The sequence below is a fragment of the Pempheris klunzingeri genome, chromosome 16, assembly GCF_042242105.1.
Source record: "Pempheris klunzingeri isolate RE-2024b chromosome 16, fPemKlu1.hap1, whole genome shotgun sequence".
Taxonomy (NCBI): domain Eukaryota; kingdom Metazoa; phylum Chordata; class Actinopteri; order Acropomatiformes; family Pempheridae; genus Pempheris; species Pempheris klunzingeri.
Genome location: NC_092027.1, coordinates 14,028,230 through 14,044,289, shown reverse-complemented (window position 1 = coordinate 14,044,289; position 16,060 = coordinate 14,028,230).

The window sequence follows — 16,060 nt, the reverse complement described above, 5'->3', positions numbered from 1 at the left end:
TACTGTACGTTCAACAAGCTTGTATCCATCCACCTGTTTTTATGCGCATTTTCAATTTGAAAAAAAAAAGAAAGATGACCTTCGGACAGAGTCAGGTTAGCTGTTTCTCCATATATGAAGACTGTTTTCTAGCAACAAGTTAATTATTTGACTTGTTAGGATATTATGAACAACCAAGTTCCTGAATGATACTGAGAATTGTGTTTAATATTTAATCAATTTTATTTCCTTTATAGGAGCTAACTGCTTTTAGTTTCCCCTGTCTCACTGCTCAGCCTCTGTACACTTGCAACAGAGAAAGAGAAGAACACTGTTGTTGTGCTGAAGTCTGTTGTGTTGATAAACGAGCATATAGGAGAGCAATATTGTTGTTTTACTGTTTTTATTACTATTCCGGCTCGACACAACTCCCATCCATCAGTCAGATGTGATTATTAACAGAGTAAGTGAAGAATAACAAAAGAACAATACGAACTGTAGACAGCCACTGCTATTGGTATTGGTATTGATCTTCTCCTCTAACTCTTGGAAAGAAAGTGAATAAGCGTATTTCCTGAAATGTCAAACAATAACTTTAAGGCTTGGCAGACTTGGCAGTATTTATTGGCATGTCCTCATGCAGAAGGCTCCACGATGGAGAAAAGGAAGGTAGAAACAAGCCAGATTCAAAGACAAACCTTAAACTTTCTTCTGACTGAGAAAAACGTTGATAGATAGATAGATGTATTAATTAACTCCTATTAAAATCACTGAGATGAGTGCAGTATGTTTGTGTGTGTGTGTGTGTGTGTGTGTGTGTGTGTGTGCGCGCGCATGTCTCTGCCTCACTGAATCACAGGAGCGAGCATTATGCTCTCTGCTGAGACTCATGTACTATTTTTAGAGCCATAATGTTTTTCCTGTTTTGCTGTTGTCTTCTTCCTGAGAAAGTCAGAGCTATTCAAATCTCAGACTTATTAACTCTTCAGAGTCACAAACACAAAGAAAGCAAGCTAAACAGTTTTAATGGGAAACACAAAGGTAAAATGAAAAGTAGTAAAAAAACGACCATTTTACAGACTCTGGAGGGTTAAAGCTGGTTGTCATTTTAACTATGGATCATCATTCCTGCACAATATTTTGTTATTACAATGAAGACAGCAAAAACTCCTGTGAGAGAACGATACAGACCAGCCCTGCTCTTCCACACATATCCTTTATGTTGGCCCACGGCAGCAGCAGAGCGAAGATATATAAGATATATAAACTTCTAACCAGTTAAGTGGATAAAGAGAGGAGCTAGCAGGAGGTGCCTGGAACTACGGTGTCCCCAGAGGCCCATTATAAGCTCCTCAGTGGTGCCATCCACTCTCAGTGTGGCTCTGAATCATTAGGAGATATATGGCTGCCGGCCCATAATGAGTGTAGCACTGGGCAAACGTCAATCTGTCATCGCTCCTGGGAGATGAGGAGTGAGGGAGATCGAAGGCACCGCGGGCCACTTGGATATTGCTTTTGTATCTCAGATGCTACAGTGAAAGTGTGACTGCACCAAGTTAGACAGCGACTCTTCTGTTATATTTTCTCCTAAAGGATCCAGGAGCTATTGAGATGCACTGATATGGGCTAGGAATAATTGTACTTTGACTCCATGTTTCAGTCTGTTAGTAGATTGAACCAATTTCCCTCATTGTGCACAACAAGGACAGAGACTAAACATCCACTACTTTCGTACAATTTTGTGGTACTTTTATGCTACTTTATACCTTTACTCCACTACATTTCAGAGGGAAATATTCTACTTTATATGCCATTTCATTTATCTGATTGTTAATTACTTGTTGTGGACTAACGTGCAGTGCATAAAGTGATTCAAATGAGATTCAGTCTGTCCAGTCTACAGGTTAGTTCATCATACTCTGCACACGGCCATTTTGCATAATGTGTACTGTACGTACATTTTGCTGAGAATAATTTTGTACTTTTATGCAAGTCAGATCTTAAATGCAATAAATCTGAAAAGCATATTCATTTTAAAAAAGGGTATTTGGTTTGATATTTAATGGATTTCCACACATACTGTTTATGTTCACAGGCACAAACCTACATTGTCACAAACACAGTTTTTGGGGTGAAAGATATAGCAAAGTCAGCAGTTTTCTGCTGTCTTTGCTACTGTATATCTGCCACTTCAGTCAGTCATGTGAGAGGACCCTGTTACACACACCTCATTAACTCACACTATCAGACTCGCACACACTCACAATCACACTGAGCAATTTTCAGGCACTATTAACTATGTATTTGAGGTGCAATATCGGTGCAGCACAAACACAAACACACACAGACACACACACCATATGTGTCCCACTTCTGTCCGTCCAAAGTCTCAAGCTGGTGTGTGGCCATTGCGATCAAGAGCACCAGATGTTTCCATGTACACACACACACACACAAACACACACACACACACACACACACACACACACAATGTTGCTTTGCTGTCAAACAGCAATGGGGATTATTCATCACTTATATCTGTTGCATATTAAAAAAAAAACATTTGCTTCCTTTCTTGGGACAAGAAGTGAGAGTAACACAGGAGAGATTGTATTTCACCTCCTTCTGATGACTTAGGAAAATTGCTTGAACCTGAGAAGATAGTGTGTCTCAGGGTGTGTCTATGTGTGTGTATAGAATATGGTTGGGTTGGCAGGAAAAGGGAGGAGAAGGGAGGGGAAAATAGAAAAGCAATACAGAGACCCCTGTAGAGGGATGGAAGGACTAGTGAGGACATGGGTACAGCAGAGGGATGAAGGAGGAGGTAGAGGAGGAGATGAAAAGAGAGATTACACAATCAATCAATAGATTCTTACTGTGTGATCTCTGACAAAGACAGCCAGTTCTAAAATCAATTCATCCTCTGGGGCTCACAGCAAAGAGGCACATCTTTCTCCAGCCCTTACGATTTCGCTCTGCCTCTGACTCCTTTTCAGTGTCTTCTTCTTTAAACTGCATCCAATTGCAGCACAAGCTCCAGCTCTAATCTCCACCTTGCTCTCTTTTCCCCTCCTGGCTAAAAGACGCAGCCAGCACTCCCTCTGTCAACTCCTGACAGGATGCCAAACTCGCTGAGCATGTGATGAGACCATGCTGGTCATGGATAGTCGAAGGTCACGCGACTGGCTCGCTTAATTAACACTTTTGCAGTGGGGAAGGCTAACAAAAAGGACCTACTTGCTTGTAAGAAAGACAGATCCCTCCCCAATGTATGACTAATTAGCACTTGTGTGTGTCTGTTATGGCGAACTAAAAGCTGGAGGAGGCGAGTGCTTTGCCCCTCCACCTTGAAGGCAATGTGACACAAGCTTTTAATCACCTGTCACATTTGTCAAGAAACATGAAGCAGAGCAATCATGTCTTGTTTCATAATGCAAACAGAGGACTTTTATATTATTATATATTATGTGTGTGTGTGTGTGTGTGTGTGTGTGTGTGTGTGTGTGTGTTCTCCAGGCAGTAAGGTATATTTCTTCCAGCTACTGGACATGTTGGTGTAGTCAGTGCCAGGAAAATGGTGGAGGAATGCCCTTGAATTCAGGACACACACACATCATTCCTAGTCTCCCAAGGAACAATGTGAGTCAAAGAAAGAGAAAGAGAGGGAGAGAGCCTCTTAACGCCAGTCACTGTTGACTCTTGCTGCATGAGTAAACCTGACTTTTGTTTTTGCCCAAACTTGCAAGAGCTTTCTTTTCTTGTTTCTTACTGGTGACCAAAACATCAAGAGAGTGACACAGGAATGACCAAGACAGAAACAAACAAAGAGAAACTGAAAGATCCTACATCCTACACAGAATGGAGTAAAAGAAAAACTGGACAGATGGTCGAAGAAAAGGCACATTGTGAAAGTTTGACATTTGGGGAAATACAGATATTCACCTTCTTGCCAAAAGTTAGATTAGAAGTTTGTCTCATTTCTATCTGTTGTCTGTGGAGCTACAGCCGAAAGTCAGTTAGGTTTTAGCTTAGCATAAGGACTGGAAGCAAAAGGAAACAGCTAGCCTGGATCTCCCCAGTATTTAAAATCAGTCTTCTACAGCTCACTAATTAACATTTTGGGAACTACGCTTATTCACTTTGTTGCCATGGGTTAGATGAGAACATTGATACCACTCTTATGTGTGGACAGTAAATATGAAGCTTCTACCAGCTGCAGGTCGGCGCAGCTTAGCACAAAGACTGGAAACAGGAAAAAACAGCAAGCCTGGCTCCGTCCAAAGGTGGCAAAATCCAGCAACCTGCACGTCTAAAGCTCACTAATTAACAGGCCATATCGTTTTAGTTCCATACAAAAAACAACATTTTGCCCAGCTGTCTGTTTGTGCCTTCTTCCAGTTGCTGTGCCAGACATGAGAGTGGTATCAGTCTTATCTAACTCTTGGCAGGAAAGTTATGCCCAAACATCCACATTTGGATCATGTTTTTTTCATATGGCCTATTAAATATATACTACAGTGTGTATGTGTGTGTGTGTGTGTGTGTGTGTGTGTGTGTGTGTGTTCTCTCACAACAATTGAATATTCCTCCCTGTGGACACACTTAAACACACAGCTGAGCAGCTAACAATACACAGAGGTATGGTCATTATAGCAGAAATCAATGTTCTGCCTTTCATGATCGTATTGTCCCATTTGTTGAGGTCATTTGTCAGAAATAAAAGGAGCTTGTTAGCGGTTAAATGTGTTAAAAAGTTGGAGCGTCACCCAAAGGTTTCTGAAGAGCCAAAGTGAAGCTCAGTGGGAGGCTCCCATCATCATCATAATGGCAGCGTCTGACTCCGTCTGACTCCAAAGCTAACCCTAAAAAAGGGGGAAGAGGTGGAGCTGAGAGACTTAATAAAGCCTGGTTACTCAAACACACCTATCTAGGTCTCCACCACCAAGCCAGCTAAGGCTAAGAAGCACGGCTGATTTCGGTCTGACTCCCTGCTGTGCAGCTCGTATGCTGCTCTCTCGTGGTGAGAGACAACAGTAGTCTATGTGGGTGGTAGATGGGAAACGTGGGTTTTACTTGTTTATCATCTGTGAAGTGTTCTGAGACAATGCAACTTTGCTTACAGATTGAAGATCATCACTTTGTGATATTAGATGTATTCCCATGTTTTCAGTGATGAAATACTGATTCGTTTTTTTACAAAATAACTAACTTACCCCGTCTTTTTCTTTATTTCTACACCGGGGTGTCTCTGCGTCAAAGCACCACAGAATCAGTATAGTTCTTCATCCCACTTAAAGAAAGTATCCCCACACTTTATCTTCTTTCCTGAAGTACATCTCCCATGACTTCAGGCGTGCAAAGATTAACAATATGTATTAAAGGTAACAAAATCTAACAATTACTGTGTGAAAACTGATAAATTCATGTTAAAATTACAGTTTACTTTATCCCATCAAAGTAGGTAACTTGAAATGATTTTGCTACCACTAAGGAAAATGTTTCTGCAGGGAATTTAGAAACAGCAGGGACATTACTTATTTATGAAACATTCAGTGTTTCAATCCTACTGCAGAGAGAAATATCAACAGCAACAGCAGCAGCAACTTATCAGCTGTCAGTTGGCTGTAAACCTTTTCACTGCAGCTGCGTCAGACATGCACAGATCAACAAAAAATTGAAGCCCCCTCAAACATTAGGACATGTAGAATGGACGCTTTCTTTTGTGCAAACACTAGAGCTCATCCATTATCGTAGACTATTAACGTGTATTGCAATTAAAGGAAACTACTGTTGTTGGTAGTGACACAGATTGAGAACTTTCCTAAAAAAGCAGTAATAATAATACCACTAAAAGACTCATAACACAGTACTAGTAATACTGTCATACTGAATTATAAATTATAAATTATATAAACTTTAGATTTTAGAATAGCCAACAATAAGGGAAACAATATAAGGAAACAGCAAAATGTGTTCCTGTGTGTGCATGTGTGCGTATGTGTGTGTGTGTGTGTGTGTGTGTGTGTGTGTGTGTGATGAGTTATGAAAGGGAATGGTGAGCCAGATAGCTGCAACATGCTGTCTCTCTTGAGGAGACTCCCAAGGGAGACATATTGATAAAGAGGCCAATTGATGAGGATGATGTTTGTTTGTTTTGTAGAAAAATGAGACGATCCTGGAGAAGGACAGTGCTAAATATGTGTTACTTTCAGACTGGGTTAAAATTAAGAGTTTTTGTTGGGAAAAGTTATCCATTTAGCAAAATGTTGTATGTATCCACTGAGGATGGATACACACATCTTTCAAGAAATGTTCCCTCTCTTAGTTTTTAAAACAACAAGAATACTCTCCAGATTGGTGTATGAGTGTTAGACTTTGTGTTGACACTGTTAAAAAAAATCCAAACTATGTTTTGTGTGTATTTCCTGTATTTCCTAAGTTGTGCTTCTCAGCATTTGAGCAGCATCTGCTGTGTGGGCAGCAGCCTTGCCAAGTAAACAAGCGTCTTATTAACTATTAAACACCTCACAGCAAGGACCTCATAACACACACACACACACACACACACACACACACACACACACACACACACACACCTAAAGGTAACACAGCGGTGCACAAATGCAAGTACGTTTGGAGGAGTGGCTGAGAGTCCCAGTGCAGAGTCAGTGGCCTCTTTTTCCTCCAGTCACAGTGAAATTGGATCTCTCTCTCCATCCTCTGGAAGGAGGTTGTACACTTAAACACCAGCCGGTCCACGTCCCCCTTGGCCTCTAATGGACGGACAGATGAATGACTTAGTAAGCAGAGTGCGAGCCAACCTGATTCAGCGCCACCACAGACAGCTGAGACCTTGAAACACGCTCTCTAGCATATAATGTAAGACCATGCGAGTGGTTACACAAACCATATTTTAGCTGAATTAAGGACAAATTGTTGGCTGAATCCCTGGACCTTCATCTTTGACCTGCTTCTGTAACGTCACAATAATTGTTATCATATCGCTATTAAAGGCAAAAATGTCACCTCTTCGTGTTTGTGTTTTACTCTAAATGATCTGTTTTGCTTTTTAGCATTGGCTTTTAGAGGGAACATGGAAAAGAAGAAGAAAAAGGATGTGAGATCCAAGATATTCTAATCCCTTTTCCTCTTATTTGATGACTTCTTTTTTCCATGTGGCGCCACAAGAGGGCCCTGTCACACAGTCAGAGCATGTCAGTAGCCACAGTAGGAACATGAATAAGCAGCACCTCCACAGCAAAGAACTAAAGGATTACAATGTCATGGAACATTGATTTATCTTAAATCAGTTACTGTACGTTTCAATTACTGGTGCATTAATTATGTTATTTGTCATCAGGTCAGAAATTGTGCACATCTTGGAACATGTTAGCAAGCTGAACTGGATGCGACTGGATTGTTTTGTGGTTCCAACAGTCCAAAAACCATGTATACTCAATTAACAATTATATAAAACACAAAAAAGAAGCTGTGGCATTTTAGCCTGATTAAATAACTAAAAAAACCTCACTGATTGTGAAAATTACTGCAGGCTGATATTTTCCAGATCTACCATTCAATTAAACAGTAATTTGTTACAGCTCCATTGTGTTTTATTGTCAAATATTCCTGAAACATATTTGCCTGCACAAAGAAAAAATGATAAAGCAACACTATATTACTAACAAACTGGAGTGCAGAGCATCTGCATTGCTTGCTTTCACAATTAGTGTCTTTCAAACACAAGTGACACAGTGAAGCAAGATTGGGTAACTGCATGTAAAGGTGACAGTCAGTACAAAGTTGAGGTACTTGCACTGTCAACTACTTTATTCTTCAGTCCATTTCAGAATGAAATATTTTATTTTACTCTACTACATTTGTTTGATACCCTTGTTAGAGATGCTTGGTGGAGGTGGAGGTGGAGCTGTTAGTAGTTCCACACCTCTGTGACACCCAAAGAGGTCAAATTGTCCAACACTTCACAAACAAGCTCAGATTACAATATAAACAATATAAAAACAATATAAATTTGTGTTGCAGAACTTTCTTGTTTCTTGTTTCCCGCAACATTGATGTCTCAGGACGCATTAGATTTGGCTGATCACCCTTTGGACAGCGCTCAACCCCTATATTGGGAACCACTGAACTAAATGAACTAAATGCACATAAAGTAGTCAAAACTAGCTCCACCACAAGCTACTACAGTAAAATGCTGCTTACACAATGATGCATCAGTATTAAGAATCAAAAAATGTCACATACAGTAATATATCAGTCACATTAGTTTTTCTTCCTTTTCTGGCTGAAAACTGTTAAGTTTGCAACTAGGATTCCATTTGTGCAGTGTGAGGAAGATGGGCGGCAGATTTTGGTCATGAGTGTGTGCGTCCACTCTGAAGGTGAAAAGTTTGCCTTGATGTTTTTATTCCCCACCTCTCTTGGCCGAACCCTGACCACAGCACCAGCCCACTGAATGACACAGAAACTAGTTCACCCAGGAAGGAAACTCCCTGCCCTCCCGATGGACGTCAGTCCAAAGTCCACTACAGCAGCTGAGTGTTTGTGTGCATGTTTTTATGAAAGCGATGGAGGAAAGAGGGGGGCTGTGTCAATAGACACACATTAGCTGACTTCCTTAAGTGTGCCGCAAAGCTTCAAAGGCTGAGTTTCATTCTGATATTCACAGCAGTTTGTTTTATTAAAAACAATCCCCCCTCTCTTCCTTTCTCACGGCAGTTTTAGTATTTGAAGGTCTGCTGCAGATCTGAAGGAGATCAGAGAACTGCTGAGAGGCAAACTACAGATGAGTAGTTTTGCTGAAGGATGACATATCCGTGAATGACGCATAGGGAGGGGGAGGGACACACACACACACACACACACACACACACAACCTCACGTCATCAATCCAACTTGGACAAATAAATTTACGGATCGACACACACACCCACACACACAGTTGTAGAGGTGATCTAAGACTTCCTGGAGCTGCTGTTTTCCAGAGTGAATGAGTAGTTGTCCTCAGCCAACTGTAGGAGAATACATACAGTACAAAAGATGTTCCTAATTCATTTCAATGAAAGTTGTAAGCACATGCACTTTGGTCCACTGCTGTGTTGTGGAGCCCTTTGTAGATGTAAATTACAGTAATATTTATCCATAGAGACTTAACATTGGACATTGAAAATATCTTTGAAAACCGCTACTCAGCATTTTTGCAAATTTGTCTTTGTCTAATGCATTTGACTAGTGGACAAACTGATCCCTCCTGTAACACATCTATGGCACAAACTCTGCAAGCTTTCACTTAATTTTCACTGGAAAAACAGAACCCTCTCAAAGTTGAAAGCTGTGCAAAAGCCTTGTCCAATTATACAGTTTGTGTACTTTTATGATACAATAGAGTCTCAAGATTTAATAGTTCATCTTGAAGTCCATTGACTATCGTCTGATGACGATTTAGACCCTATGAGCAATGGAGGAAGCTATATATGAAACTAAATATCTAACTAAATCAAAGTAATTTACACACACACATTATTGAAATCAAGTGGGATGAAGCTGTGTTCCTGTTGTTTTGAGGCACTCCTACTTTTTGACCTGACATTTCACTATCAGCCAGTCAGGCAGATAACCAACGCTTTTGAACTCACAATTAAGAACTAGCTTGACAGTTCAGTTATTTCTACTTTGTGAACGTCTGCATACTCAGGTTATCTATTACAATACTGACTGTCCTTGGTATCAGCTAACCACCATGTGAATTAACTGGTGTCTCTTGCCGGGAAGGAAGGAGGGAGAGGGCTGGGAGATGAAGCAGAAAACTGATGAATATGATAAAGTGGTGGATTTTCCCTTAAATACTGCTTTCAAGCCAGTAACACTATAGTTCTATTATTTTAGCTTCAACGTCACTCAAAAGCCTTTGTCTACTTTCTCTCCATCTTGAACAAGGCTTTTTGTCTTTGCCCGAGCTTCTTTGAGGTCACGAATGAATATCCATACTTGACTCCCTAACCATCTAATTCTCCCTGCAACATGGTGAGCAAACAAACACCTCCTCTGGCCTTTTGGTTGATTTGATTTGATTTGTCATCTATGTAAATTTGAACAGGAGAGGATTTTACATTTCCTTACATTCTGCCACCGAGTTCTGCTTGTCTCCAGAGTACCACACTACACACTGAAACCACATATTCTTGCAGATCCTGACAGTAATTATCTTTCCCTCAAGAGACGCAACCAGTTACTCCACAGCCTTGAGTGGGAAATGTACGCAATAGACATTGAGGCCACATTAGTCATCTGAAGCAGGAATTTTGCTTTGCTTTGTATTACAATTTCCAAATGAGCACTGGGTCACCTCACATCACACAGCCACAGAGTTGTGTCAGGGAAATATAACCTGGGTGGAGATTCAGAGGAAGCGATAGTGAGTGTGGGTGTGTATGTGCACAGTGGACTGCAAACTGAACCACAGGATGGTATATCATTGTTACTCCTCCCTGCTGCAGCCCTGCAGTCCAAAATATGTAATTCCCCTGAATATAGACACTGTGGTTGAAAGTCCTTGAGACCAGTGACCTCTCTCCCTCCCTCTCTTTTGCTCTCTTTCTTTCTCATGGCAAGGCTGGCACTGAGCCGGCGAGCAGCTCTGTTGGCCTTGATGGAATTACAGTTAAAGTTAGTTAAAGTGCACAGCAGCTGGCACCCAGGATGTGGGTGAGAAAATCAGGGACTCTCCAAGACTCCCTAGTGAGCAGAAAAGGGCACAGTGAGGAGAATAGATAACCAGCCTCACCAGGCACTCTGCTCTAGCATTTCACTTTCACATTTCAAGGACAATGAGTGTGTGTTCCTCAAATGTGTCACAAAGACTACAGTAGCAGGTGGTCATCCTATTTGGTTTCACTTAGAGGAATGCAGAGTGAAAGTGATATTTCACTACTTTATTTAACTCAGTATATTCTGTTCATATTTTTCAAGAAGTGTTAAAGGTTGTGTGTGTCTATTTATCAGATGTCTTGTGTTGGATGTGTGCATCCTCCTTTATGTTACTGTGGTTGTAAACTTCTGCTCAGTGACCTTTGACTTCTTGTTTTGACCGAATGCGTTCTGGTGTTTCCACTTGTCCAATTGTGGTCCCACATGAGTGACTCAGGTCATATGATGACTCAGTGACAGATTTCCATGGTACCAAGGACCACCAACTTCCTGCAGTGTCTGTTGGTGGCCTGGCAACTGGTCTGGACCAGGAGGAAGACACATAATTCCGTGTAAAGCAGCAATTTGTTGTTTTTACACTTTTGGCTTTTGTATGGACTGAAAATGAGACACAAAGAGTTAATAAATGAGCTTTTGAGGTGCTGTTACAAGAATTTTGTAACTTTCGGACAGAGCTGCACTCAACGGTTTCCTGTTTACAGTCATTGTGCTAAAGTTAATATTCAGACATGGGAATAGCATCAATCTTCTCATCTAACTCTTGGCTAGAAAACAATTAAGAATATTCCTTAAAATCGGGGGGAAAAAATGAAAATCACTTTTTCAGAGAAGTTTTACCTGAAATGTGTCAAATTCATTATAGATCAGTCTGTACATCTAGTTAATGTACCAGAATAGCAGGGTACCACATTTTTGAACTGATGATTTTTAATTTTACTCTTAATCTCAGTTTTACCTGCTACCACATTGACTAACTAAAATGAATGAATACATTTCAGTTCAGTTTCAGTTTAGTTTATTTGAAAGGGGACAATGCAATTTCATAAAACACATGATTACACATGGTTAAAAAAGCCAGAATTAGCCAGAAGGCTAGTTTTCATCTGTAGTCCCCTGGCCATGATGTAAAAAAGCAGTAAAATACAAATTTCTTCAGCACTATAAGGCAGTAAACACAAAAAAGCATAGGTCACTGTGGTCTTCCATTGTCAGTGTTATGTGCTGACAGTCATGCTGGTGGTTGAGTTAGGCATGGGTGTCTGCATGTATCTGTGCGTGTATGCACCGGACCACAAGGCCACTGCTGGTCAACGTAAATGTCAGCATTGACACACTAAGAACCACGGGGTTTCCTTGGTCACATCCAGGAGGCAGCAAACGGATGTTTTCAGAAATTCTAGTGCATGCTACTAGTCCAACCATGAAACCCCAGAGGAAGTTTTTGATCCTGTTTGTTCCCACTCTGAGATATAAATCTCAATTCAAACATCTTAAAGTTATATTCTCACACACAAAATAATCTTCTATAAGGGCAGAACTTTAAGTTTCCAAGCTCCTCATAATAGCAGGCAGTGAATCCATTTAAACTCCCATTTACAACATCAACTCTGACATGTTTGTCATCTTCAGGAAAGTGGAAGATGGAGGTGTAAGTTTGCAAGGGCATTTTTGCAACAGTAAGCAATGGGGTTTATGGGTATTGTGGTCTCTATATGGAACAACACTTGTGAAAATGATTCCACTGGTATGAGAAGGTGGGGGATTCTTTTAAGGCCAAGGCCGCTCCATTTTTTTCTGGTGAGGTGGTTAACACTGTTACCTCACAGCAAGAAGGTTCCACGTTCAAATCCACTGGCCAAAAGGTTTGAAGTTTGAACCTTGAACCTTTCTGTGTAGAGTTTGCATGTTCTACTTTGGGTTAAATTGCCCGTGGTGAATGTGAGCATGAATGATTGTCTGTCTCTATGTGTTGGCTCTGTGATTGACTGGCGATCAGTCCAGGGTGTACCCTGCCTCTCGCCCAAAGTCAGCTGGGATTGGCTCCAGCCCCCCCGCGACCTTTAAGAATAAGCGGTACAGTCAATGGATGGATGAATGAAGTATCTCTGACATTTTGTGTTGATGTTTAGAAACGCTACTTAGAAAGACTTTGCACTATACTGTGGGGGAATATTCATTGTTGTTCACTGCTCTCACTGCCACTGCTGCTATAGCACTGTCAAATGTTAAGGTGTAGAAAACCCAGTGCATAAATATGTTTATTAATTAAACACTTTCATCCTTCATCTGATAGCAAAATATATCATTTTGTCATCATAATATATCTTTGCTAAAGCAGCCATTCCATGTTTTATAATTCGCTCCCAGTGTTGATGTTTTTCTGTGCTCTGCACTGAGGGTCAGTACATTATTCATAAAGAACTGATGCACATTTATTTCCCAATAGACAAACGAATGATGCAGCCACGCTACGTGTATCAAGGTGCACAAATGCGCTTTATATTCAATGGGGAGAAATTTTGCTGTTGGTATCACTGCTGAATGTAATGAGTTCAAACCTGTACTCTGAGGGCTGTGAGTTGTCAGAGAGAGTTCAATAGATAAAACTCAAGAGGATCTCAACGAAAAGACCAAAACCAACTGTGAAAACTAATCCTACTGACAAGTTTTTATCTTGTTAGTAGCCCAAAGCCTGATATATCTTATTCCTCTGCTCATTGTTCATTGCTCTCCAGAAACTATTAACTAAACACATCAGTGAGTTGCATCTTTGCACTGGTTGACATGTTTGCTCCTTACAATGAACATGGGGGCTGTAGTCTTAGTAGTGGTAGTATGTAGTTTATTTTGATTCAATATCATATACAGCAATCTGGTAAACAATCAGTATTGGTGCCCAGCTGTTTTAGGACGTTATTTAGCTTTTTTTAGGGAATGTAAATATATTTTTGTGTTATTTTTCAAGATATCAGTTGTTACAAGTGGGCTTAGGTTTGAATGCTACAGAAGTCAGGCAGTATCAAGAGACAGACTAGTATTGACTAGTAAAACCAAGTTTTGTTGGTTTTTAAATGCTTTAGACATCACAGAAAGTTACTATTTATCCCATGGTAACACCAAAAATTACCCTAAAGTGGTTGTTGGCCTTCAAAATTGTCAAAAAATTGTGGCCTTCAGAATAGTGAAGTGGTTCCAATGGTAACACGAGGCCTCAGACCAGACAACGTGACTGTCTGCACAAAACATTTCACTTCTACGTCATGTTTCCACAGAGGAGACTCTTTGACTGAATCTATAACCATATAAATGCTCAGATGTACAAAACAGGAACACACTAAAGGTTCCTCTGTGCTATTTTTGGACTTCCATATCATCACAAAGTGAAACGGGTCTGTCTGTGGGCAGCATCTGAATAATAGCAGTAGTCACATTTAAATCTCTGTCACCACATACCAGATTTTGGGTATGCTGTTATGAGGAAATGTAAGTCTACGCTACACTAAACTACACATACAAAACATACAAGACTATACTGTGCATGTCTGTGTAGGTAAACGCACTGTGTGCGTGTGACTATTCTCATGCAGGTGTGGGATGGCGATAAGACTCTGATAAGGGGAAATTTGGTCCACTAAATGCCAAAACTTGACATATAGTTTGAGAGGGGAATTCAGATTGAAGCATTTATAGCTGAATTATGATGAAGTGACAATGTGATAATGATATCTGGGGAAGATAACTTACAGTTGTGTGCCACCTACACAAACACAGACATTTAGACACCAAAGAAAACATACCCTAACCCTAACCCTTACCCACACCTAATCTCTCCAAATGTCTTTTTTCCTGAGTCACTCACTTTGTGCACTTGTGGCGGCTGGTTTGGATCTGGGCATGGAAATCCCCATTTGGCTCCCAAATCACCTTTGACCCCTACTTTGTCCTCAGATCAGCTAAGCCAAAGAATGTGTGGCAGAAAGGAGAGCGTGGGAGGGAAAATCAGTGAGATGAGTTGACTTTTTAATGTGCGATTCAGAAAGAAAGTTGGGCAGGTGTTAAAGAGGGAGTGGTGATTCAGAAGTGGACAAGATGGTGTGTGTGTGTGTGTGTGTGTGTGTGTGTGTGTGTGTGTTTGGAGAGTGATGAGACCAGACCAGCGTGATGGAAAGCCCAGCCGACTGCTAACACAAACACACCAGGGGGAGAGAAAAGAGACAAGCGGGGGGGATGGCGGTGAGGTTAAAAAGGTGGGGGAGGAATGACAGAGAAGAGGAAGAGTGTTTTGTGTCAGCTTTACAACAGTGCCGGCTGTCATTAAGATGCTGATGGTGACCAGTATTGACAGGGCAGAGCAAGTGTTTACACAAGAGTCCATTATCAAGTTTATCAGCAGAGAACAGATCCATATTTTGTCTCCCCAACCGTCATTGCCACTGGAGCCCAGACAGGAGAGACTTGGCCGGGGCAGAGAAGTGTCATTGAGTCGGGGGGGGGGGGGGGGGGGGGGGGGGGGGGGGCGTTTCAAATGTTGTTGGCGCTCCCCCTATGAAATTCCCGTTTGACAAATTATGTGAATGAATGAGAGGAGAGGCGTAGATGGCTGGGCTCCAGGCTCCTGAGTGACAGATGGGGTCAAACAGAGTAGATAAGGGACTTGTGTGTGAGTGGCTGTGCTGGGTGAGCTCACTGCTGCGAATTAGTTGGGACTGTTGGCACACTCACAATCACCGTTTAGGCTGCATGCCAAGCACAACATGTCCACTTTATCTGGTAGACCTCTACCGGAGACAAGCATAAGATCATGCCAAAGATGGTAGACTATAGTGTGTTTTGTCCTTGCGTGGCTCTGTTTTCCTCCAGCTTAAAATGTTGAGTTGTTTAGTAAGTCTTTGGCTCCTGCTCAGCGGAGCAGCCGGCGAGGCGAGGTTACTCCATGTCATTGGAATCTGTGCACAATGGACCCAAACCCCCTTCCTCCTCCTTCTCCTCCTTAGCACCAGCTTGTGAACCCCCTCTGCAAGAGCTCTGATTTTATTGAACCCCCCCCCCCACTCCTTCACCCCATCATCCCTCCACACACAGTATGGGTCCCCCCACACACACACACAGGAGCTCTCAGTGCTGTTAAATGGCTCCCTGTAGAAGCAATATAAACATCAGTGTTCAATTCAAGGCCACAGTTCACTTGGAATGCACCCCAGCACAACTCCTTGCAGTAAGCATTTTATCTCTCTCTCTCTCTCTCTCTCTCCTTATTTGTCTCTCTTCCCTCCCTCTTAAACTCTCTCTCCCCCCTCTCTTCCTCTCTCTCTCTCTCTCTCTCTGATACAGCGAGGACAGTGCGTCGTTGCCA